Source organism: Camelus bactrianus, chromosome 25 (assembly GCF_048773025.1).
Source record: "Camelus bactrianus isolate YW-2024 breed Bactrian camel chromosome 25, ASM4877302v1, whole genome shotgun sequence".
NCBI lineage: Eukaryota > Metazoa > Chordata > Mammalia > Artiodactyla > Camelidae > Camelus > Camelus bactrianus.
The window spans coordinates 21,607,684-21,634,372 of record NC_133563.1 but is presented as its reverse complement, the minus strand read 5'-3'; the positions used below and the strand labels follow the sequence as shown (position 1 = coordinate 21,634,372).

General features: G+C 45.0%; 1 protein-coding gene across 1 annotated transcript in view; it reads left to right on the top strand.

The window, feature by feature from the left end:
• Positions 1–26,689, top strand: part of EXT1 (exostosin glycosyltransferase 1) — a 258,648-nt gene that overhangs the window by 92,320 nt on the left and 139,639 nt on the right. The gene's annotated exons all lie outside the window — the stretch shown is intronic.

Genomic DNA, 26,689 nt, shown 5'->3' with positions numbered 1-26,689 from the left:
TAACACTTCCTTACGTAACCTTCCTTAGCAGGTGAGTGGCTGCTATGTTGAAGATGAGGAATAGCCATCACTGGACAGTTAAGTCTTTCCTCTGTTGTGTGTAAGTTTTCTTTCTTGCATCTTTCTGGCTCTCACTTTTCCTTACCCCTCCTCTCTCCTCTTCTCTGCCATTGTCCTCCCAGCATCATGTCACTGGCCAGAATTGAGTTACGCCACAGAAATCTTTCATCAAGGTGGCTCTTCCATTGGGATGTTACTGTAAAGCTTGGCAGCATGAGAGTTGGCTGCGGAAGTAGCTTCTAGCAACAAAGGAAACTGAGATGGGATAGGGTGAGAAAAAGTGAGATGAGAGCTGAGAGAGTTCTTAAAACTTTCATGAGGGTCCATGAGCCAGTGAGAACAGGTGGGGGCCCCTCTGTTGCTCCTGAAAATTGATACCTTCAGCCCAAAGTGATGGAAGGCGCCTTGTCAACTGATGTGCTCCATAAATATACTCCTGATAGTCCTGAATGCTCATGTCAGAGTAACTGCTCTAATGCTTCTCCCTTTAAATAGGTGAGATGGATTTTGGGAGATCAGTGTAATGCATTCAAGTAGAATTTATGTTAGTTTTCTTTGTCAGCAGCTGCAGTTGGAATTCTTTCCAACTAGTGGTCCAAGTACTGTTCTTTCCTTGTTATTTTGCCGAGATTTGCTGAGAGGTAGAGGTTGGCGGCAGGGTGGGGAGGTGGAGAGTAGGCCAACAAGTCTGAAAATATACAGGGATCTTGCCAGCTCCAGATCCTAACATCTGTCTTTTGACAGGCAAATGAAGACACTGAGGGGCGAAGATTGCTCCAATTTATTTTTCTTAGAGCTTCTCCTGCTCAAGGGTTCGCCTTCACTAGCACTTAAGCCTGTCTGTATCTCCTAGAACTCGATATTCTCACCAGCCTCTCCCTCCCTTTGTTAGGACTCAGTGTGCCTTCGGGGCAGGCAGATGTGGACCCAGTGCTGGTGTGTACGGCATGCCTTGCCATTGCCGAGCCTGCAAACATTGGCCGGTGTCTTGCTTTGACCCACTCTTTCTCCATGTCCTTTTCTCGAACTGCCCTCTATGGACCAAAGCCACGAATCTCCTATGACCTCATTTTCTGGTACTGAAAATGGGGACTTGTGATGTTGGCCAAGTTTTGGATGGTTCTTCTAGGATTGAGAGGTAATCTGGAAAATGTAGTTTGGCTGCCAAGAATTGGGTGTTTCCAGGACATTTTGGTGGTTTATTAGAACAACGGAGAAGAGTGTTAGAACACTGGAGAAGAGTTTTAGAATCTGGGAGGTGAGGTTACTTTCCCAGAGCAACCCAGAAGCCACTCTCACCAGAAAGGACTTGCAAACTTCTGAAGTCCCTGTTATGACCTTTGGCCTTTCCCTCCCCACGCGAAGTCATCGGACACCTCATTTCTCATGTTGTTTTCCCCAATCTTCTGGGATTTTCATCATTAACATCCCTTCCCCGTTTCTTGTTGTGTTTCAATTTTGTTTTGTTTTGGGAGGAAGGTAATTAGGTTTATTTATTTATTTGAATGGAGGTACTGGGGATTGAACCCAGGACCTTGTGTATTCTAGGCATGCGCTCTACCTCTGAGCTATACCCTCCCCCACATCCCCATTTCTTTTTAAATGTTCTTCTGGTAGTTCCACTACGGAATTTATTCTACAGATATACTTACGTGGGTATGAGATGACCTATATGTAATTAATAATACTCACGCTTGCTGAGCCCTTACCCGGTTTCAGGAACTAAAGATTTTACATATTTTAAACTCATTTCATTCTTAAAACAACTCTGTGAGGTAGGACTAATACTGTCTCTATTTCTCAACACGACAATGGAGGCAGGAAGAAATTCAGTAACTTAACTACAATTTTTATTTTACTATAATTTTGTTTTTAACAACAGAAGATGGGAAACAACCTATTCAATGTATGTCTAAATAAATATGTAAATGCTTCATTCATACTATGGAGTACTGTGTCATCACAGAAAATGGTATTGACTATCGTCATGTAGTCATATGTAGAAATCTCCATGAAACAGTGAGTGAAAACAAGTCTGTGTATGGAATATAAAGTGCTAATCGTCTCTAGAATTGGTTGGAGGGGAGATGTGACATTTTTTCTAATATTCAACTGTTGAATGGTAGTGATCATCTATGACGGGAAGGGGCCCGCCTGGAAGATGAGAGACAGAGGTAAAAAGGAAGTTTTCCCCCGCTATACTTTGATACCTTTTGAACTACCTGACTGTATTATCTATTCATGGTGACCTAAATAAATGTAAAATAATATTAGAAATTTCTGCAGTACAAGCTATAATGGACAAAACATAAATGAACCAACTCACTTTGTAGTCAAAAGAGCAAAATGACAGTCATCACAGATGTTTTTTGGCCCAAGCACTTGCCGTATGTGATTTGTCCCCACCAACCCTTGCATGGTACTTGGTATTAGCACCATTCACGGGTGGGACGCTGAGGCTCACGAGAAACAGTTGCTGGGTGAAGGCCCAGCTCTGACGCAAGGACCGTCTGATTCTAGAGTCCACTGCAGGTTTTTTCCTTCTGTCTCTGTAGACTCTCTGCACCTACTAGAAAAGGAACCTGGGCTAATGAAGTTCAACTCGTATGATCCAGATACAAAAACACATTTTACCAGGTTTATTGGAGGCTCCATGATGAGTTAGTTATGCTTTAAAATGGAAATCTTAAATTATGAGACTCTCTTGCTGGTGTTCTAGAGCTATTCTTTAGTCCTTTGAGACTTCCTTTTTTTTTTTTTTTTGAGTTCTTAATATTTTACTGGAAAATCACTGTGACATCTGTCAAATAGAGACTTTATTTTTATGAATAAAACTAGGGAGTCCTTTGGTCTGGCGTTTCTGCTCCAGATTGTTTTAGCAAGAGTCAGAATCCCAGGAAAAATGCTGTCTGAACCGGGGTGGGGGGGCATGGATGGGCTTTCAAGAGTTTATGTAGCTCCAGGAAACTTTTCCGTGTGTTGATTTGCGTGGGGGCATTTTCCTTAAGTTGGAGGGTAGTTTTAAACCAAGTTATCAAAGATATTCACGATCCCCTGGGTTGCTCAGGATTTCTCCTTAGACGGTGCAGTGATTCTCATGGAACCTGCAGACAGGTTTTCTACGTCCATCCAGTACTTTTCAAAAAGTGAATCAATTGCCAACTCTAACAATTGGGAGACTTCATGTAAAAACCTGGGCTCAGGGCTTAGGTAGAAAAGTTGGGAGGCTTGACAGCGTTCGGCTTGCAGTTCTGTGTACCGTGGTCTGCGGGGCCCTTTAACGGGGTGTGCGCTCTAGTTTGCCTCAGCCCACGGAAGTCAAGGCCAGCCGGAGACTACATGGCATTGACTTGGCCTGAGGAGAAGTGGGTTTTGGTCTCTTTCCTCCCCAAAGCAACTCTTAAAACAGTGTGCATCATTTTTTGCAGAGGATGACAATGAGACTCAGGTTAAACGCCATCACCTCCCGTTACACACTGACGTGGATCAGGAGGACGTGGAACTTGAAACCAGATTATCTGACTCTATCGTAATATTTTCTCCACTGAACCACCGTTGTCACCTGTTACTATTTTATTTGACCCTCATATGCCACTAGCGCTAGGTAAAGAATTATATCCATTTTACAGATGAACAAACCAAAACTTAGTCCAGCTCTGAGAAGCAAGGTCCTGTGTACCAACAGGCCGAGCTGGCATGTGGTCCCAGCTTTTCTGAATGCAGACACTATACCCTTTGAGTTGTAGGTACTCGTGAACTACAGAGATTTGTATTAATTCTGAGGTTCTCTGCAGCTAAGACATTAATGATTCTAACATATTTGATTCCAAACAGAAGCAGGAAAGGTGGAGGGACCCCCCCCCATTGTTGATGTTGTTTCAGAACTGGTGGAAAGTTCCTGGTGTCAATCAGACGACGACTTATAAAAGACTCATTTCCTGCAAGGCACTAACTGGTCTGGGAGCTGTAGCACATGGCTGAAAACTAGGAGAGATGTTAAGTGGGGTAACAGATTGCTTTCCAGAGTCCTATAATCTTTAATGGGGAACTAGCTGTATACACCTGAAAGGATGTAAGCACCTTTATAGAGGCTAAACCTCAGTAAGCACAACGAGTCACATTCTTTTAACTGTGTTCTCACCAGAGAGCAAAAGGGATGCTGTGCTGTGTGATATCAGTCAGAGACGACTGCCTGATGGAGAGCCACTGTTGAGTGGTACTGGGAACGTATTCATGAGTGCTGTGTGCTAGCCGGTAAATCTGTAAGGTGGAGGTTCTCTGCTACGACTGAGAAAACTTAGGCTGTGCTGTTTTCCCGGATGCTTCTTGACCCGTTGAAGAGTTTGCACTCAGCCTACAACCTTCACTTACACGTAATATAGAAGCAGAGGTGCAGAGAGGGCCCGTTATCTCCAAAGACGACAAAACGTGGTGAAGGCCTGGTTTAAGTGAACCAGGGTTTAAATCCTGGCTCGTCCACTTACCAGTTTGTGTGACCTTAGATCATTAATTTAATTGGCCACTTACTGCCTCAGTTTTCTGCTCTGTAAAACCCAGAGAATAAAAAATTCATAAGCCGTGGAGCTGTTGTGAAGTTCAGTGAGTTACATGCGAAAAATACTTGGGACCAAGTCTGGCACATGCTGAATCCGGGCATAGGTGTTGGTGGCAGCGGCTGCTGATGCTGTTTTATCATCGTTGAGATGCTGTTTCCTGCCTTGCTCAGGTGTAGCAGAAAGGGCTTGCGATCTAGAGCCCAGAAACTGGTGGGCGCAGATGCCGGGAAGGGGCACCCTCTGGGGCTCTCTTTCCTGAGCCTTAATGTAAGGACATTAGACTAATTCCCCAGAGTCTGCCCTGCTGCAAACAAGTCTGGGATGCCCTTCCATCATAAGAAGCATTACTAAGTGCTTGGTGGTCTGTGAGCCTGGGACAGCCGCCTGCACACAAACCCCTTGTTGTCAAAAGACAGCTGAACTTGGGGAGGACTGTGGGCTTTGACTCTGAGCTTTGACTCTGCTGCTCCAGCTATAGGATCTCATGCAAATCACTTGTTTCAGGGCTTTTGTCTCCTCCACGCCATATAAAAGTGGGATAATAATATCATCTTTCAGGGTATGTATGGGGAATGAATAGTTTTTGGTAAATGTCCTGCAGTGTGTGGTGGCCTAGGAGGCACTTGGGAAGTGGCAGCAGCTCTCAGTATTGTGATGAATGAAAAATTCTGGTCTCAGATCCCATAAATCAAAATACCCTAACTCCTTGGGTAAGACTGTTGCCTAAAGTCATCGGCATATGTGAAAACAGATACATACTGCTGATTGCATATTACTTGAAGAATGTGGGTAAATTAATTGCATCCAGAGAAGGGGGTGACTTTCTTGAGATTAAATCAAAAGGAATTTCCTGGGTTTGTGGTGTAAGGGAAGTTCACAGCCATGGCGGCGGTTAGAATAGTGTGGAACTGAAACGCCAGATGCAAGGACCAAGAATAGTGATTCCAAGTGGTTGCAAAAGTGATGGAAGGATTGAGCAATGGACTGAGTTTAGCTGGACATCTACCATGTTCCATGTTCAGTTTCCTTCCTTTAATGGCTGAAATATTTCGAGGTCAGTGCTCCTTCCTCCCCCAGCCAAAAACAGCTTCTTTTTTTGTGTGTGTGTGGTATATTTCTGCCCACCCTCTCTGTTTCTGGCCTGCATTTGCTGATTCATTCAATAAATATTTACTTTGTATCTACTATGGATACACCAGATCCTAGAGATGCAACAGTAAAACACACATGTGCACACGTGCACATGTACACGTACACACATACGGGCACACGTGCTCATGAATCCCTCCCTTTGTGGAGTTTACATTCTATTTGAAGAAGACAGAAAAAAAATTTAAAAAGCGTTCGATAAAATATATAGTTTGTTCTCCTTAGGATTGTTGCGGCTTTCCCCACTTTTTTTCCCCTCGCCTCTGCTGTTCTGGAGGTTGTGTGTTCTATGTCTCCCTCCCTAACCCATCTTTTTGGATCCCCTTCTCCAGGATATGCTGAACTCCTAGCTTTTATTCTGTGGACTGGGAGATTTTGTTGTATACGGGGCAGATCTCCTTCTTTGTGCACATGGAAGCACAGTCGGTCTCTCTCTGTCTCCTTCCCTCTCCCCCTCCCCTGCTTGAAGGTAATAATCTAACTTCAACATCCATGATATGATGACTTGCCAAACGCTCTATTTCTAGTAACAGTTACTAAGGAATTGTGAGAAGGCTTCGGAAAATGGCACTTGGCCTCTGCTTAGCTTTTATTCAGATCGGCTGTTTTCCAAGGCCCCAGAAGATCAATGATACATGTAGTACGAACGGGCAGTTGCAGGGTCAGGGTGTATTTATTGCTTGCTGGGGCATGTTATTGACCAATAAGAAGTCAAACAGGGCCTGGCTACACCGGCTAAGACATGGCCTCTGAGCCAGTAAGACAAGAGATCACCTCAGGCCACTTCCGTTTACACGGACAGGTGTGCAGACGGACTCAATGTTTGCTGCTCTAGGCATCCGTGTGTCCGCCAGGACTTCGGCTCATTTGGTCCCGGTGGAAAGGCTTTGAAACTTGTGCACAAAGCTGTGCATTTTTTAACTCAGCCAGTCTCAAGGTGTACAAGGATTGTTCATTTTGAAACCTCTGTTAATACACCCAAGTTCACTGCAAGGTTTTGCTGGGTGTGATGTACCAGTTCTGTTTCCTTATACTGATCGATCGATCGATCATCTATCATCTATCACTTCTACCATATCTCTGTCTTTCATCTGTCATTTATCTTTATACACACAAACCTATTTATAATGTTCTCTCCTTTGATAGTATAACTTGGCATTGAATGAAAGGGGGGACAAGAGAGGTTTTGATAACATGTAATGAAGTACAAGCACAGTGCACATATGCTTGGATGAATCAGGAATCCCAGAGGTACATTATTCAGGAAAAAATCAAACTCTCTCTCTTTCTCCCTCTCTCTATATAGTATATATTAAAGAAATACGTAGTGAAAGATCTCCTTTAGCTTTACGTTGTGTTCTAAAACTCAGCTCTGAGGTTTATGTTCTTGCTGTGAAAAATAAAACAATTTTATGAAGTTTTAAAAGAGTATTTCTCTTCCTTTTTCTTCCTAGGTGTCAAAAGTACTGTTTTGGTCAACTATTGAGTGAGGAAGGAGAGGCTGGAGCAAGGAAAACAACAGGAGTCCTCCCCGAACCCACAGTGAAATCGTCCTTTCACTTTGGTTCCTTGAGCTGAAATAGCATGGAGGATTAGGGTTGTGTGAGCCTCAGACAATCTGAGATTCATGTGTTTCTCTAACCACCTGCCTTATAGTGGACATTTTTAGCATGTGTTTTGTGTGTGGGAGGACTGATCAGAATGGCATTAGGCATTCAAAAGAGTATCTAAAATTAAAGCACAGATGTATTTTGGATTCTATGATTTAATCACATTTAATGAATCTACAAAAATGTTAGTGACTTAAAAGCGGGGCTCGGGGTGGGGGTGCCAATCGTTGTGACCACTTGCACTGTCTGCAACGCTAGTCTCTATATGGTCCTATGATCCTATATGTAGGAGTTAAACTGCAGAGCTTCTCGTGTCATTTTAACCAGAATCATCTCTCTTTAAAATGGGAATCAAATATTGACTCATTGGTTGGTTGGGCATAATTAAATTAACTTTTCATTGTTTTGGGTAGTGGGGAATTTTTTGTGCGGAATCTGGTTGTTTTCAACCCAAGAGTTCGGCAGTCCATTATTTAGAAATAATTCTGTGAACCACTAAGTTAGAACAACCAACTTTATAAGTGATAATACTGTGTAGTCACTGTTGGTTTTTCACATTCTCTTTTAAAATCTCATCCCAGAATTTCTGAAAAGATGAGGAGGAAGTAAATGAATATTTCCCCAGGACCTGCTGTGTCCTGGGCATCGTGTTGTACAAGACAGATGTGCCCTCCTTTCTTGGGCCCCTTGGGGTGTTAGGCATATTACCTTCCTTTCCGAGTGGAGAGAGAGGTTAGCTAACATGGGCAAGGCCACCCAGTTAGGGAGCAGTAGAGCTGGAATTGGAATGTAGTGCTGACTTCTGGACCTGGAATCTTCCTGCATCAGTTTTAGGAAGATGGGCTCATTAGGATTTATCTGGGGTTTCACCAGTTAACCTTTGGGAAGATGGGCCTAGAAGACTTTACCATATTCGGTCGTCTTGTATCTGTGCAATAACACTTTCATATTTGTGGCTCCTGTTTGCAAGATCAGCATGATTCTACAACAGGAACAAACTCCCTCCCTAAAAATGCAGATTTTACCATTTGCACAAATGGCCGTGGATTCTTGCTCTCAAAGAAGATGCTTTGCAAAAGCACCAGACTGCCAGTCACAGAGGATACTCCAGGGAAGGGCTGCACAGTCAGGATGTCTTCCCTGGGGATGGGGGTGGTGGGAGCTCCTTGCGGAGCAGAAGTGAGCCCTGGTGAAACAGAGCTGTGTATTCAACCGCAGGGGTTCAGGGCAGGAGTGTTCAGTTCAATGACTGTTTACTCCTTACCCGTTGCTTTTCTCTTCCCCATTTTCCATCCTGCTTTAAGGAATGTAGGAGTAATACAGTTTTGCAAAGGGTCTCAAAAGTTCTAGTAGGAAAGATTGTTTTTCCATGTACTATGACTGCATCACAAATTACTCCAAAATTTACTGGCATAAACAGACATTTATTATGTTGATGGATTCTGTGGGTCAAGCATTAAGACAAGGCAGAGCAGAGATGGCTTGTCTTTGTTCCTTGATGTATGGGGCCTTAGCTGAAGAGCTCAAATGCCTGGGCTGGGAATCATCTGAAATAATGCTGTCTAATAGAACTCTCTATGGTGATACAAAGATTCTTTATCTGCACTGTCCAACATGGCAGCCACTGGACATTGTGGTTATTGGGCAACTGAAATATGGCTAGTGCAGTTACAGATCTGAATTTTTAATGTACTTAATTTAGATGTAAATAGCCACTAGAGGCTACCATGTCAGACAGTGCAAATCGGATGGCTTGTTTACACAGTGAGGTATATACGTACTGTCCAGTATGGTAGCCACTAGCCTCTAGCTGAGAATTTAGTTGAGGCTGTCTCCATTGGAATAGCTCTCCACGTGGCCTGCTCTTTGTCATCACGTGGTGGCTGGGTTCCAAGCATCTTGAGAGAAAGAGCCAAGGCACCTAGGGCAGGAGTAGACAGTGTTGCTTCCACCATATTACATTCATCATGGCATTTACAAAGTCCCACCCAGGTTCAAGCGGAGGGGCAATAGGCTCCATTTATTGACGACAAGTGGCAAGGTTCTGGAAGAGCATTAAGACTGGGAATATAACTTTGGCTATTTCTCCAAAATATAATCTGCCACAGGAGTTCCAGGTACCCAGTCCATTCACATGTTGATTCATTCAGCAGACACTGAGCACTACTCTGTACCTGCACTGCGTTCCTTAGGGGATGGCAGTTGAAGGTAATGATACTAAAAACGAAGTGGAAGGGGTGAGCGGGGAAGGCACTTAGTATCTCCACGGCAGTGTGTTATGTGCCGGGATAATATGTAGAGAGCAGAGACGATTAGCTGAGACATGTAGGAGTCTCTTTGAAGAAGCAACGTGGAAACTGCATCTTACGGTCGTGCTGGGCTGACTGAGGAGTTTACCAGAGAGACACGAGTAATTTAAGCAAAAGGGCAAGCCTGTTCACAATCGGAAGGGCGAAAAGCTAACTTTTCCTGGGGATGCCTCAACTCCCCAGTGCTTGTTCCAGAAAGAAGGCTGTGCAGTTACCCTGCCGACCGCATCCTTGATTTTGCCTGTGTGTCCCCACCCACACCGTGCATACTGAGAACCAGCCGCAGACCCAGCAGGTCTCCAATCCAGAAAAATCCATAGCCCAAGGGGATATCATCGATGAATTACCAACAAGTTGCCTGTCAGCAGGAAACATGGATTGGATTAGAGAGTCCTCATACCGCACTGGCTTTTCTAAAGAAGGTCTGGCTCTGAGAGAGGAACAAAGATGCCTGAACACATGGTCAGCATTGAAAGCAAATATTGATTGTCCCCCGCTGGGGAGCCCAGCTAGAGTGGGTTAGAGTCTGATGTCAAAAAGTGCTGGGGTGTGGAAAACCATGAACTGTGCTGATTGACCAGAATAAAAGCTCCATCTATTTTTAAGAGCTCAAAAATGAGGGTGAAATATTTAAGAGAGTGGAAGGGCAAAAGTGATGGTTAGAACCCAGGCCTGGGCTGAGGCGCTCTCTCCGAGTTGGCCTCTGTTATTCTGGCCATGGGTTTTGGACCATCCTCTCTGTCACCTGTTCTGCATAGTGCTTTTCTGGACCTGTGACTGCTCCTTAAGCCTGTGCAAAATTCACTTAATTGAATGTGACTGTCCAAACAGCTGATGTTCAGTGCTGTTCAGATTTAGGATTCAGACCGTCTGCTGGGTGTTCTTATTAAACTGAGAGAAAAATGCTCTGGCTGTATCTGATTGCATCTGACTGTCAACTGGGTTAGAAATACCTCCGTCACCACCAGATGTACGAGATCCTGGGGAAGGAGCATTTTCTGTAGCAAATTAGACTAGCTAGCTCCGTGGATCCAGATTGACTGAAACAGCTTACTGCTTCAGGGATAAGGCTGGGTTGGGTTCAGTCATCTCTTTTAAATAAAGTCTGAGCTAGAGTCTCTTAATTGAAGATTTTCAAAATCTGCTCCTTGACTTTGAAACCTGTGATTTGTTTGCAGCATTTTCCAATAGAACTTTCTGCAATGCTGAAATGTTCTAAATGTGCACAGTAACTATTAGCCACATGGAGATATGGAGGACTTGAAATGTGGCTAGGGCAACCATGACGGAGGAGCTCAATTGTTAAATTCTATTTAATTTAAATGTGAATAGCCACATGGGGCCAGTGGCTGCCCCAACGGGCAGCACGGCTGTACGGTCTGTTTTTCGAGATGGTCTATGCTGACACGAGAGTGAAAGCTTCCCTGACTTTCTAGCTGTGTAACAGGGTCTTAACTCAGGAGTCAAGTCTTTGCTCTCACAGCAGTCTATGGAAAGAAGCAATAGCCGGGGTGCCCTTAGCAGACTGAAGGCTTGGGATGAGAAAGGAGAGAAAGGGCCACCAGGCCAGTGGTGACACTCGGTTTCCCTGTAGCCTCTCTGCAAGATAACCAGGGTATTGTTAGTGGATTCAGTAGCCAACGAAATTCGGGGAACGGCCGAGGTTAAATGCAATTATGCAGGTTCTTTCTGAAACTTTTCTCAGCCTTAAATACACTGGTGTGGATTGTGACTCTCCAGATAAGGCTTCAGGGCCAAATATATTGGATCCTCTTTTCTCTTTCTGGTGTATTCTAGGAAGCATGCTTTGGGAAATACTGGTTTAAGCCATGACTCTTTCTGCCATAATGGCGACTAAACTTAAAGTCTATTGTAGGCAATGAATCTGTCCCTCTTCTGGGTTTCTGCAGAGTTGGAAATCTGCATGTGTGCTTTGAGCCTGATCATTCCTTGGCGGTGTTTGCATGGTTCATTAACTCTTCAAGTAGGGAGATAGCTGGGCTGGCCTGGCTAGACTGCACGCCCTGCAGGCCGGAGACGCAGGTGTCTGCTTTGGACAGTTGTCCTTTTCGTTTCAGACCTGCTTGAGCCCAGCGCTGTAACAGCTGGCAGGCACCTGCCCCGCAGGCCCGAGTGCAGCTTTTTCTTTCCTCCCCTGGGAAAGGGGGACACTTTGTACCTCCACACGACTTGCCTTGGCTGCCCACTTTCTGAGTGGTCAGGTTTGGGTCTTGTAGTTGGAGGAATGCTGGCGTTGCCTCCATCAGTAATTCTTTCCTCCCTTTTCTTTTCTCTGTCCTTGTACAGACCCACACCTGAGTGCATGGGGACTTCTTTCTCCAAGTCCTTTTTCTTTTTTTTCCCTTTGTTTTTAAATAACTCGATCAGCCAGCAGGAGACAAATAGAGCAGATCAGAGCACCCTGTTCATTTAATCAAGTGAGTTACTAAAGGGAGAGAAAATGGAAGAGAGAAACATTTCCACCCCTTTCTCTTTCTCTTCTCTCTCTCTTTAAAAATTGCTCAACAAGTCATCTGCAGAAAACATCTGTCTCCCCAAGAATAAATGTAATTTAGTTTCTGATGTCGGCATGTCCCCCTCTGGTTGGAAGGAAGAGTTTTTGCCACACGGTAGAAGTGAAATCAGCAAGATGCTGTCTGTTGGGAGGTTGAAATACTGAGCTTTACGAGATGACAGTAAAGTAGCAATAAGTGGTGTTTTTCTGCCTGACAGCATCCCCACTGTGGGATAAGAAAGAATGCCGGGAAGAAGGGACTTGGAGATGCTGTCTGTCCCCATGTCATCCCTGGGTCCCTCACGCTCACTGTCACTGCAGGCCCACTATGCGGGAGCAAAAGCATCCCCAGTTTCTCTGGGGCAGTGGTTGTCTGGCTCGTACTGATTATCTTGTCAGGAGACAGAGGGTCTGCAGAGTCTGTGCTGTGGGGAGTGTCAACAGCGACTCATACCTGAGAGGAGCGGGCAGCTCTGAGGACCTGGGAGAAAATGCGGGGCTAATGTACGAGGCCTGGAAACCTCTTTTTTGTTAAGAAGATTCATGGGTCTCAGAGGAGTGGAGTAATCAGGGCCAGGGGAAGATTTGGGGCCAAGCCTTTATATCCTACATCCATCCACTTACAAAAATTTTTCGTAGTTAGTTGAAAAAGGGAGGTCCCACGGAGGCATATTTGAACAAATATTTGCTCTCCCTAATCATGTACCCGCAGCAGCTCTCCTGAATGTTTCATGCAAACCTTAATGTTTACAATAGCATAAGGAAGAGTTTATAATGTGTCTGGGAGGCTTCTGAAGTTGGGGCAATAATTCTTCTTTGCACTTATCTAAGACTTTCCTTCCTGAGAGACCTCAGCCATATTTACCTTAGCCACCGTTCACAGGGCCAAGTCAGGAGCTGAAACTCCAGAGAAGCGAGGAACTACCTTGTGCAGCTGCCAACATGTTTTCTAGGTGAGACACTAGTTTTTGCCAAAAGTTTTGTGCCAGCCACAATCCTTTCTTTCTGAGTTGGAATAACAGGCAAGTCAGAGCTTACAACTCCCTCCTGGTAGTGGGAAGTGGGATTGTGAGTGTCACATTGGGTGGGTGGGGGGCAGGCTGGGCTGTTGACCCTGACGGTGGTCTTCTGGCTCAGTCCCTCCTTTCTGATGGGTCAAACCATCTCTTTATTAGTCTCAAGATTTAGTGAGTCTTACTAGGAGAAGACTTGAAGGACTTATCTGTACGTTGAAGACATTGGGGTCTAGAAGTACGGAGTTTGAAACCTTCCTCCACCCTCTGGTAGGACCTTGGGAAGATTAACTTCTCGGCACCTCAGTTTTCCCATCTGTAAAGTAGGCATAATAAACACCATTCACGTTTGGAGTGATGTTTAGAGGAAGCGTGAGTCTAGCTCCTGAGCTGGGTTGGACTCTGGTGCTGGGGCAGTGGGTACTACTTCTGACCTCACCTGTAGAGACTTTCAATACCTGAGGGCCACCTTCATTTGGCAGGTTCGATAAAGATGGCCTCTGAAGCGACTTCTAGAATTTTTTCTCTATGCAATTCATGGTGTCCAAAACAACTCAAACTGGATAGCTACGTATTTTTCTGCAAAATGAGTGACAAGAAAAGGGGATGTTCTGCCTAATTCAAGTAAGGTGATGAAGCACATGAATGTGGCCAAGGCCTCTAGGAAATCAGGCCATGGGCAGCAAAGGCACGGGTGGAACCTCCATCCTCCAGGACTGGATCTGTAGATTTAACTTGAGTTCACCATCTCAGGATTGCGGAAACAGCTGCCGGAATAGGTACGAGAGCTACCGAGCATTCTGCTGTCAGGGAGACCATATATTTAGGTGAGTACGTATAAACACTCCCTTTGTAGGAGGCTGCAATGTGTCAAGATGTCTCCTCCGCTGAGGGGTCTGCTTTCCTTTCTCCAACTCTGGTTCAATCCGGTTCCATGCATGCTGTGCCGAGCTATCTGGTGGTCTCAGTTCTCTGGAATTTGTTTAAAGTAAAGCCAGTTGTTTTTTATCCGTTGTCTTGAAACAGAATTGCTCTCCTGTTCTTAATTGTTATCATCTTCAAGGGCAGGAAAAGATAACTTCCTCCACAGAAAGAGAGGGAGACCCCACTTGGCTTCCAAGGGGTCATTTGATTTGTTTCCCATTTTCCCCCTGCACAGATGCATTTAATTTATAACATCATAGGTGTCACGTGAGCTGTGGAGGTGGGAAAACTCCAGGCGTCTTCTGGCAGGGGCTGGCATCTGTTCTTGGGCACTGACTGCACATGCCAGGAGGTAACATCTCAGCCAGAACGATGACTGTTGATGCTGAAAGCTGACTTCCTGTTCTGGACTTTTGAGTGGTTGAGTGGGGGACTTGGTGGTTTGTAAGTGATGCTCAACAGGTCTTCTCCAAGTGGTACTTCCACACGAGAGGAATGGTTACCAAACAGAATGGACTTTGGAGTCGGCCAGTTAAAAAGAACTGTTGAAGAGTGTCAGGCCCTGTTATAAGGTCTGGGGCCATAGGGAATAATAAAGAGCGAAGGGTCTTTGTTCTCTGGAAGTGGGGGCAGGTGGACAACAAACATGACAGCAAAAATAAACAAACATAAATAAATAAGACTGGGGAGGGGACTGGAAGCAGGGAGACCCCTTGGGCTTTTGATGTCCTCCAGACTATGGTGATGCTGCGCAGAGCTGGATGGGAGCCCCGGGGAGATGGGATATTTGTCTCTAGTTTGGCGGTAGACCCAAGGAAACCTGCTAGGTCTTGCCTCTGCTGTGCTTTGTTATTTAACATCTCTTTAAAACCTGCCTTTTATTCCCTCTGTAAAAGGGAGATAATAGTAGACTTACTTTACAGAGTTGTAGTGGTTAAAAATGCATGTATGTTTTTAGTTGTTATTGAAGTACTTACATGAGAGCAAGGACCTCACACTGGTTGTCAGGGGAGAGCACTGCCCTGTCTTTGGATGGCCACGTGTCTGGCTCTGAGTTGGACCAGCAGGAGTTTGTGCTCTTCTGTCCGCAGGGACCGGCTTGGTGTTTGGCATCAGGAGGCAGGAGCTGCTTTCCTTGCCTGCTCTGCAGGTGCTGCTTTTCCTGCTGCCACCTCTGCGGGAACTGCTCCTTACTCTGCAGGGCATGAAGGAGCAGCTGGGGTGGCGGGGAGGGCAGCCCTGGGCCTGCACAGGTGTCCTCCCTCTGTCTGGTCAGTCTTCCTTCTCTCACTTCCTAGCATCGCTTCCTAGCCACTTCCCCACCTTCCCTGATGCGCTGTGCGTATCCCCGGAGAGCAGTGCTTCTGTCCGCGTGGTCTGAGTATCCTTTGCAGCAGAGCCACCCGAGATCATTGTTAAACCTGCAGGCTCCAGGCTGTCCCCCAGACCTCCTGAATCAGAATAACTGGGGCTGCTCCCAGCCATCTGCACTGACTGATAAGCTCTCTATGCCAGCCTGTATACATGCTACATTCTGAGAATCCCTTGCTCAGAAGATGTGAAGTAGCTAATGTTGGTTGTAGGTTTATTCTGTGACCCTGCCAAGTGTTTTCCATGCACGAACCACATGAGCTCGATTCTCATCATCTGCTTGTCTTATCAGTGGGTAAACTGAGGCATAGAGGATCTCAGCAATTTGCTCAAATACCGATTAAAGAGCCAGTTCCTGAACCCAGACCCCGGGCTCTTGTCCTCCCCTCTTTCTCTCAGCCCCTCTTACGTAAGTGATTTCTAGGAAGGCATCTCCTTAGTTTCAAAGGAGGACTCGGTGACCTCCTGTTATATACAAGGTAACAAGTGAAACATGGACTATTTTTAAATGGAGCTTTAATTTACATTAAAGCCTGGGATTTAGCTCAGATCTTGACTTCAGTGTCCACCCTAAGTTATTTTAAGGAATGTTCCCTTTTGTTCACAAAGGTAAATCAGACCTTGTTGGGTGGCCCCGCTTGTCTTGTAAACCTTTACCCGCTGTGCGCCTGCGTGTGCCAGGAGGTTGTGCTGGTCTGTGCCGGCGCCTGGGAGGCTTTCTGCCGATAGGCTGGCACCTGTGCGGGTTGGACGCCACGTGCGCACTGAACGTCACGTGCACCTTGGACGCCACGTGCACGTTGGGCGCCACGGTTCTCCCTCAGCCCCCTGACCGTCCGTCTGCTTCCTGGGAGGCTGTGCGGAGAGACGGAGAATCTGGGGTTTTCCCCCTGTCTGGAGGTCGCTGAAGGTATTTGTTTTTTTCTTCTTAGTGATTCCAGGTTAGTTAGTGTCTGAGGAAAAGTTGGCCATCAGAATAGGACCAGCCCAAGCAGGCTTGAAGATAAAAATCAATCATTCCATTCATACTACTTTTGTACTGCAGACTTCTGTTGCTTCCAACTCCGGGGAGGAATTTGCTAAAGAAACGACCTCCCACATCACTTAAGGTGGAGAGAGATTTTCAATATGTATTGACTTTAAGTTTGTTAGAGAATATTATTTCGAATAGGATAGGTGGGGAGAGGTTGCGACTAATATTTTATGCTTTCACCTCAGGTTCTGAAAACCTTTCAAAAGGTGCTCTTTGTGCATTTCTGAAAGCAGTTTTCTTGGTTTTAACTCTGAGTTGTGATCACGTTGGAAATCCAAAGCCTAATCTTCATGAAAAAGGAATTTTAAAATATGATGGTCTTTCACACTAAACATTTGCAAGTTTGGTTGGTTTGTGGCAACTTCAAGATTTACAGCTAATTGTTCCATTAACTACTTGCCCAATGTTTCCACATTGTGGGGATGCATTTTACCAGCTGTTGAAAAGAACTTGTGACGTTTTCTGGCCAGTTTCCAGAAAACAAACCTGTGACCAATGTAGAATTTTCTGAAACTCGTATCTCTTGGTTCATTTGAGTGTCCTCTGTGCTGAAGTGTTGGGGCTTGAACGCACAATACTGGAGAGATGTGATCACAGAGAGACTATACTTCCACTGTGTTCTGGATGAATGGGCTTCTGTCTTTTGTCCTGAAGTTAGTCATTCTCTGTAAAGGGAAGTTAATAAGAGGCATTTCTGAGGTGGGACAGGGACACCAAAAAGTTTGAATTTTGTAGAAAAGAGGAGTGCAGGGCACGGAGAAAGACCCATTTCTAGGCAGAAAGAGGAGGCTTTGAGCAAAACGTGTGTGTGTGTGTGTGTGTGTGTGTGTGTGTGTGTGTACACATGTACATGTGCACGTACCTAATTGGTACCTAATTGTAGGATTCATTTGAGGCATCACAGAAAGAACCTTTTATTCCTGGAGCTGGTGTGGTATATCAACTCTTGACTGTTAATTGGTTCCTTTTTTTTTTTTTTGTGGAAGAGTTATCAATGCTTCCTTCTCATGTAATTTTTTTTTTTTTAATTGAAGTATAGTTCTTTTACAATTTGTTGGTTTCTGGTGTATAGCATAATGATTCAGTTATACATTATATATATATTCTTTTTCATATTATTTTTGATTATAGATTACTACAAGTTATTGAATATAGTTTTCTGTGCTATACAGAAGGACATTGTTTTCTATTCTGTGTATAGTAGTTTGTATCTGCTAATCTCAAACTCCTAATTTATCCCTCCTGCCTCCCTTTCCCCTTTGGTAACCATAAATTTGTTTTCTGTGTCTGATTCTGTTTTGTAAATAAGTTCATTTATGTCTTTTTTAATGATCTTTTTCTTTTTCTTTCTGGCTTACTTCACTTAGCATGATGATCTCTAGATCCATCCATGTTGTTGCAAGTGGCATTATTTATTTTTTTTTTATGGCTGAGTATATTACATTGTGTATGTATACCACAGCTTCTTTATCCAGGCATCTGTTGATGGACATTTAGGTTGCTTCCGTGTCTTGGCTATTATAAATAGTGCTGCTATGAGCACTGGGGTGTGTATATCTTGTTGAATTGGAGTTTTCTCCAGATATATGTCCAGGAGTGGGATTGCTGGATCTTATGGTAGATCTTAATTTATTTCTTTTTTATTTTCACTCAGAGTACTTCGGGTTACAAAGAGTCATAAAGTGTTTAGTACCTCTCTTAAAGGAATAGTGTAACACAGGAGTCACCACTATCCTTCAGCAACAAGACAGGTGTATGGTAGGCTTCTGGAAAAGAAGAAATCCACGTTCCAAAACTGCGGAAGTTGTGACACGGTGTCGAATTCTGTTGTTCAGGTTGAGGAAGAATAGGCTGATTCCAATATAACTTATTCCAATATTACAGGAAAGTGATTTGTGAGTTGACTCTAACATTTGAGATTTGTTTCAATCATAAAAATGACAAATTAGCCAAAGAGCCAGCAATTGATGTCATCTCATGTTACATAAATTTTGACTTAAATGAAACAAATGTAATCAATGTGGCTACACCCCCATCACTTCCTCTTTACACAGTTTATAAAGTTAGAAAAAGTAGCTCACATGAACAGAGTTTATTTCTTTAATTTTTCAGCTGAAGTTTTTCTTACATTTTGCTTCGAATGACCTCTTAATTTTTTCACCCATTTCCTTGAAGGCATAGAATCCGTTTATTCGTAGAGCCTCTGGAATGTGTAGTTGTGTAGACGTAGTTGTAATGTGCTTTTCCTTCATGCTATTTTGATGTACCAGAAACACTTTCTACTCCTTGGGTCCCATTTGTAGAGCTCTCCACGAAGAGAGAAATCTGCAGATATTGTACTGTGCCCGTGATCAATGTCAGGAAGTCTTCCTAATTTAGGGGCTGACTTACAAGGTGTTAACAGCAAGATCGGTGCCTTCTAGAGGCCATCTCCCTGGTATCATGGAGCAGGCGACTGAAAGGGCACCTGTGGGCACAGGAAAAGAGGGTGTGGAGAGAGCATGTCTTTGAGAGCATCTCCAGCCGCTGCCGCCCACTGCCTTATTTTTCCCGGTTACCACTTGCTTATTGTTTGTTTTTCCCGTTAGAATGTGGGCTCCATAAAAGTAGGGTAGTTCTCAAATTTGTGAATTAATCTACCCCTGGCACCTTGACCAGTGCCTGGCACAGAATGGTGGTTTAGTTACCGCATAGTGAAGTGACTTTTTGAGTTTTCCATTTCTCAACTACATACTCTCTGAAAATCATAATGGGAGGGGAGCCAGAGAAGACAGACAGACCCTGTATACAGGATAAGGCAAGGCAGATCAATTCAGAGTATGAAGAACAGGCAGGATATGTCATCATGACTAAGACTACTCTGCTTTCATGTTGTTAGCTCTGGAAAATAACGCAGCTCTTTGTGTAGCTTCTTGCAGTAAACACACACATACCTTAAATCGTTAGATTCTCCTAAAAGGTCCTATTAAAATGATGTTCATTGTTTTTAATGGCTGTAATGTTTGTAGTAGAACTGCCTGTATTTTTATTTTTTAGGAAAAGGGAGGGTGTTACGAGTACCAGGAGGTGGTTAGAACACGCTTGCGTCATGGCATCTGCTACTACTTTGCATGTTGACGTTTGGAGTTTTCTGATATTTTTCATTGTAGTAGTTAAGGCTGGTAGCCATTACTCCTCCTCCACTCTGACTGGTGTCACTTATGTGGAGAAGAGAACAGACAGGCCTTGTTAGCTGCCTTCAAGGAGACTAGAAATCTTGTTTGATGGGGGGAGAACTGGGAGAAGTGGTGTCTTAAAAGTGTTTTATTGGCCTTGTTGAAGTGTCAAGAACATTTAAGTCAAGAGCAGGAGAATGGTGCTGATCGGGAGCAAATTTAAATTTGTTTTTCATCATGTGAGAAGCATCATTAATTTTGAACGAGGCGTTAGGCAGAACTCTAAAATGGCCCCCAAGATTTTGACACCCTGGTACACATGTATCTTACCCTGGCTATCTAATCAAACTTTAGGGAAGGTGCTGCTCTGAAAAGATTGTTGCAGATGTAGTTAAGGTCCTAACTAGCCAACCTTAAGATAGGAAAATTATCCTGAGTGGATCTGACCTAATCAGAGGAGCCCTTAAAAAGGGACTGGACATTTCCTCAAGATAAGAGCCAAGCCTCGACGAGGATGCAATCTGAGGGAGCTTCTCCTTTGCTGGTTTTGAAGATAGGGGGTGGGCAGTGTGGGGGATGTGGCCATCATTTCAGACGGCCTGGCCGTCAGTGTCTGGAAGTGGCCCCAGACTGATGGCCAGTGAAGAAATGAGGACCTCAGCCCTGTAACCACAAGGAACTGAATTCTGCCGCAGCCATTTGTGCTTGGAAGAAGAGCCCAGGTTCCTGATGAGAATGTCGCCCGACTGACACCTGGTGAGACCCTGAGCAGAGAAAACACAGGCCATGGCAAAACTTCTGACCTGCAGAACTGTGTGCTAATAATAATAAATTGGGGTTCTTTTAAGCTGCCATGTTTCTGGTAATTGATTACAGCGGCAATAGAAAACTATTAACTAACACGGAGGGAAATCTCATTCAGATTAAATCTGAAAAAAATCAAAAAAGAAACTAAACTTTTTTAAATGAAATGCAGTTTGCTTTTTGAAGGAAAGTACTTCTTTTCAGTACGAGTTGCCAGCAAACACAGCCAGTGGGATCAGGCTCAGGGCTGTTGCCTCGCTCCTTTGGGTCCTGGCTAAGTAAATAGATAAAAAGTTTTTGTAATTAGTAATCAACTGTTTATAAATTAATGGGTAGCTCCAAAGTACGAGCGGAAACCTAAAATAGTTTCTGCCAAGAGTTTTTATCTATTCTTGGAATAGCCTTATTTATGCATTGTAATTTGCTTAGCAATCCTTTCTTCGTAGACAGGGCAGAGATTAGTGTCAGCCCTCCTCCTGCCTTGAATACTGTAGTTTCTGAATTAGTAGAGCTGGAATTCATAGTCTGAGAAAAATAAATTAAGAAAGCACGTAAAATCCAGGGCTGCTAGCTTCACGTAAAGAGGGAGCCTTTGATGAGGATTGCGATGCCCACAGACGTTTTTCTATGAAGGCAGATTTTAAAGTGGGTTTGCGTAAGTGAGGTCTCTCCTGAGACGCGAGGGAAGCATCTTTATGCAATAGGCTGGAGAAGTGCCGTCAGTAAGCTCAGGAAAGTGGCCCCTTTGAAAGGACGCAGATGCAATGGTGGGCTGGCTTTGGCGTGAATAACAGCGCAGTCAGGAAAGCAGACGCTGGCTCCCTCGGCCGGCCGCCGGTGCACACGCCGCATGGGGCTGCCCTCCCAGTGGGAGTGTGTGTTTGTCCTGCCGGCTGGGGACTGCGGTTTGGCCTCATTGTTTACAAGAGACAAGACAGCAGCCTCTGTCCTCCAACTGCTGCGAAAACAGTGTCAGAAAACCAGAGCGAAGTTTCCACTCAGGAGCTCACCCTGGAAAAAAACTTGCCGAACAAACCAACCTTCCTTAATGAAAGGCCGTCTGGGTGAGCACGCAGACCAGCGGGCCAGAACCCGAGGACAGGAAGCGCGTCATGGGAATCGTTGTTGTTGAGCAGACTTCCCAGTGGGATTTCCATGGACTGCGCTGGCACCGGGCCCAGCGGTGAATCGAGGAAGCTGGGAAGCAGTGTGGACAGTCTGTAATGGAATCGTAGTGACGGATTCACGTGCGGCTTGGGTGGAGAATCCCCCTCTCTGAATGTCTCCCCCAGAGTGAAGCAGGGGCTCAGGGTCTGGCTGGGGGGATTCACCGTATCCCAGGAACCCGGCTGGGTTCTCAGTGAGACGCTGGTGGAAGAAGCCCGCTGTCCCCACTTTGGTGGATCTGGCGCTTTCCTGGGGGAGCTAGGAAATACTGATTATTTTAAGTTGGAATTTATCACTAGAAATTTTGCTGTGATACAGAAGAAACTGACCGGGTAACAGTGATCCAAAAAAGTGCTGGCAGTGGGCAGTGGGGATAGCACGGTGACACTACAATGTGGAGATCAGGGAAGGCTTCTTAGAGGAGATGGCACGGAAGCTAGTCAGGAATTCAGGATGAATCAGCCCATAGTTAAGGGAAGAATATTCCTGCTGGGGGAAACATGTGCTCAGCCTGAGTCAGGAGGGAGCTTCGTGTAGTCATGGACCCCCAAGGAAGCTCGTGTGGCCCAGACAGTGATCAGCAGGCAGGTGTCACCTGATGGGGATGGAGAGGTAGGCTGGGCTTCTCTGCACAAGGTCTTAAGTGTAAGGTTGCAGGGAAGCCATGGAAAGTTACACAACAGCGGATGTGTACGTGCCCTGTTGTGCATTTAAAAAATCTCTCTGCTTCCTTTTATGAAGAAGGAGAGGAGCAGGGCAGGAAGGCCAGTTTGGTGGCAGTTCAGGAGAGCAACGATGGGGCTGTGAATTGGGAAGTGACAGCAGAGGTGACCGAGGAGGATGGATTGGAGCAGTCCTTTGGAGGAAGACTCAGCAGGACTTGGGAGGGGACAGCATGCTGAGAGGAGGAAGAGGTGAGGGGGAAAGGTCAGGGTGACCCCAGCACCCCCACCCCCCCTTTCTCCTTTGCCCAGCCCTTTTCCTCTGTATCACCATCGTGGGAGAAAATGAGACCGGGCTTGTGAGACAGTTGCTGTGATGAGTTAGGGCCAGGATCCAGCAATCTAGAATTCTGCGCAGAGCGCTTGGAAGCCTCTGGACGTTGACACGGAGTGTTGGCCCACTGTGAATTAATAACAGAGCCAAGCTATCTTAGACGGGAAACCAGTTATTTCCACCACGGGGGTCTCTTCATTACAGCTTTGCTGCCTTGTACCTGGTATCTCCAAGCTTCACACTAAAGACTTTGGTCCCAGTGCCTCGCTGAAAACACCTGTGTTAACCCATAGCGGTCTGGGAGAACTATGGGGAAGCGGACATATAATGAAATGATTTAGTTAAATGGTAATTAATCTTCTAGTTTTGTATGTCACTCACTAAAGGCACAGTGGTCCAAATAAATGCTGTTTTGTATGTATGTTTCCCCGCAGTGCTGTGTTCTCTTACAGAGCTTTGCAAAGATGGAAGGAGTCCCTTTATCCATGCAAAGGTAGAGATTAGGAATCAAAACGCGGAGCGCTTTATGGTGGAGCGTGTGCATTTAGTGTGAACTGTGTGTTGTGTGCTCTAGTTATTAAATGGAGGAGGGGCACTGTCTTTGCCGTGTTCTTGTTACTCCTTTTTTCGGTATCTGTCTACCACCATGATACCCTGGGGGCTTCTAAAGGCTAGAGTACGTTTTTCTCTTTTTTATGTTCTTCAGGCATCAGAATCAATTCTAGAATTTTCACTACCTGCCTTACCATGACTGGCCCCCATTATTACAAAAATGTGCCACAGTAATGAACAGTGAAGACAAATAAATGGCAAATGGGTGCCCATGGAGACTAAATGGTCCTGTTTCCTTTTTGACCCAACATAGTAACGTCCTCCTCTTGGAGCCAGGACCGGGGGGGCTGTAGCATGAGATGGGGGAAAAGTCATGTCTCTTGGAGTCATTTCCACAGGGCCTGTGCTGAGCTCTGCTGGTTACTAGCAACAGAACCAAGCACAAGTAACCCGTCAGCTCCGCTCTTCTGTTTCTTTGCGTGGAACATGCTAATAACAACGTAGATCCTGCCTCCATTGCAGATAGGAGTGAAAAATCAAAGGCGAGGGAAAATCAGACCTGTGGTCAGTTGCACATCACTCTGTCACCATCTGTGGATGTTAGTGTTATTTCTGGACCAGTCATGGGAGTGTGGGTAGACCCCCCCCACCCCAAGACTAAACCCAGCCTTTCCGTGGTCTTTTTATTTGGTGGCTATCAGTGCTTTCAAACAAGTACCACTGGGTCAAAACTAAAAGTGTGAATCATGCAGCTCCAACACATTTGAAGAAAGATAAACCTCTCTGGGATGTCCTGCATATGTCATCCAGAGGAGGCGATCTCTCCCCACTCCACCCTGCCGCATCCTCACACAGACACATAACCCAGTCTGGCTTTTTTTCCCCCTCAGTTTAGATAAATTGTGACTTTTTTTTTAGAGAGAAAATTTCAGATAAGAAATTTTCACATAGTTAAATGCGACCTCTAGTTCCTTTTTGTGTCCTAGTATTTGTATAAAATTCCAAAGGGGTGATGTCGTGGCTGAAGGAAGCTGAGGGACAGGGCATGGGGAAAAGTCATTAGCTCATTACTCGGTTTTTATTTTGTAACCACTTAGAATAAGTATATGTGTAAAATGTGCGCATGATGACGTGGTTTTAGTTGGAGCCAGATGTGGTCGTTCAGAAATAAGTAAGCAAAGGGTTGCCAGAGATTGACACGTCACTGGGCGTCGTGTATTGTTGTTACTGATCTGACAAGGCTGCCCATGAAGTGAGGTGTGAAATACCTGACCCTTTCGTCGCAGGGAGGCTCCTGCACTTCCCGGGACAGAGTGGAGACTGGGCTTTTCTTCCACGGCCTTCATCCAAACAGATGCTCCATTAAAGATCCTAGATCCTGAGTTAAGGCAGCTTCACTGTTAGTTACTGTAGTCAGGAATTCTTCTCCTTGAGAAGAGACCATATCTCAGCTCTACCTGTTTCCTCATTAATTCTTTAGTTAAATGCCTGGGTTACGTATAGCTCCCCTTTAGGGAGCTTAGTTTGTTGAAGAAAGAAAAGCAAGTGACTAGCTTCACTGTCCGGGTCCTTAAACTTGTATTCTTTGTGGCGTACCTCCCAGGCCACTGGGCCTGAATGCTGAGCACGAGATGTTTACCTGGATCTCAGATCCTCTCGCCTGATTCTCCATATGACCACAGCCAAGCAGACCCAAACCCAACTGAAGTGTTTCGTTTCATGCCAGGACTATTCTGCCCTTTCTACCGTCTGTGTTCCTTGCCCTTTTCACATGTGTTCTTTGTATCAGGTTTACAGACTTAAAATGGCTTGTGGTCTACTGTGAGCCCCACATCATCTTTACTTCTCAGATTAACTAGCTCATTCTAACTTCATCCGAGCATCAGGCAGCTGCTTTTCCTGCTAGCACTTTCTTTTGCTACTCTGCCATACATACCACCTGGTGTGTCCCCACTGAGGGGCACTTGGGTATTTGATAAACTGTATGAAAAATCTCAGGATTAAGAGTCCTCTTAAACCTGAGTGTACTAGGTAACGCTGGGTTCCCTGGGTGATCAGTTCCAAAAGATTCTGCTCATAGCATCCAGGGATGCAAACACTAGGAGCTCAGTGTCTCGGGCCCCTCTTCCTTCAGGCTTCAGGCCTGGGATGCCTGACAGCACCTTCTTTGCTGTCACTCCTCAGCTCATCTCAGAGGGTCCTAATCCCTCTGTCCCTACCTCCTCCAGGATCTCCATCAGCTCTCTCTTCCTGCTGTACTATTTTAGGATTAAGTCTCCCGTTTAAGTTTGTTAAACAAACTTACTTAAACTTCCACTGAAGTATAAACTTACATAAAGTGCCAAATCCTAAGTGTCCAACCTTAAGAAACTGTGTGCGTGTCTACACCCATGGGATTACTACTAGGTCAAATACAGAACGTTTCCAGCAGCCTGAAATATCCCTCGTGTGTTCTCTGGAAGTACCTTCTCTTGCCTGTTTGCCTGCTTGTTTGCACTCTTCAGTTAGATTTCTTTTAACTCGGCATTGCTTCTGTGAGATTCATCCATGAGGTTGTGTGTCTCCCTCTGGTTCACCCCTTGTTCTTGCGGAGCAGTATTCGTTGTAGGAATATGCCACAGAGTGTTCGCCCACACCGCTAGGGATGAGCATTCTGGTTGTGTCTGGCTTGGGGCTATTTATGAATAAAGCTTTTATAAACATTTTTATGTGTATCTTCTGGTGCAGACTCTTATGTGTGTTGGCTGTGTGGCCACAAGAGGAATAGTAGTAGGTTATTCATCTGAGATTTTTCAGTCGGGGGAGACTGACTTTTATATTGAGAAGTATGCTGCATAGTAAACCTTATGGGGTATGTTTTTCCATAAGTTGAAAAATAGATCTCATACAGGTCTGAATACTTTTTTGTTTGGGACTCCGGGAGAAACTATTTCTCCAAGTTACCAATGTCATTTTAAACATGAATTCAGGTGTGTGTGTGTGTGTGTGTTAACTCTGAACCCCCTTCTTCAGGCTCATGTTACTATTTCCTATATCAGTCTTTTCTCAGCAGATTATTTCTGAAAAGTAGTAACATGTGGGTTCAGGATCAACACTGTCAGAGTCTTTCTTGTAAAATTACTCCTGGCTTGACATCGAACTACAGATGACAAGTTTGCCAAATTGTATGAGATAAAACTCAAACTAAAGTGAAGAGGTTAATTTTTCAGGTGCATGTGTTGGGGCAGCAAGCATTTATGGAGCACTATGTGAAGCCATCACTCTGTCAAGTACCATAAAATATTGCCATTATTTGCAAAGGGCTGATAGTTTGGTGGTGGGGGGCAGAAAAGAAAACCAGTGTTTTCAGTGTCCTTTAAATATTGCTTTGCATGTTAGAGGGGAGGGCGGGAGGACCTGGGGGGTGGAAGAGGGTGGGAACATGGGTGCATGGATGTAGGGCACCTGAGTCAGACTGAGACTCATAGAGGGCTTC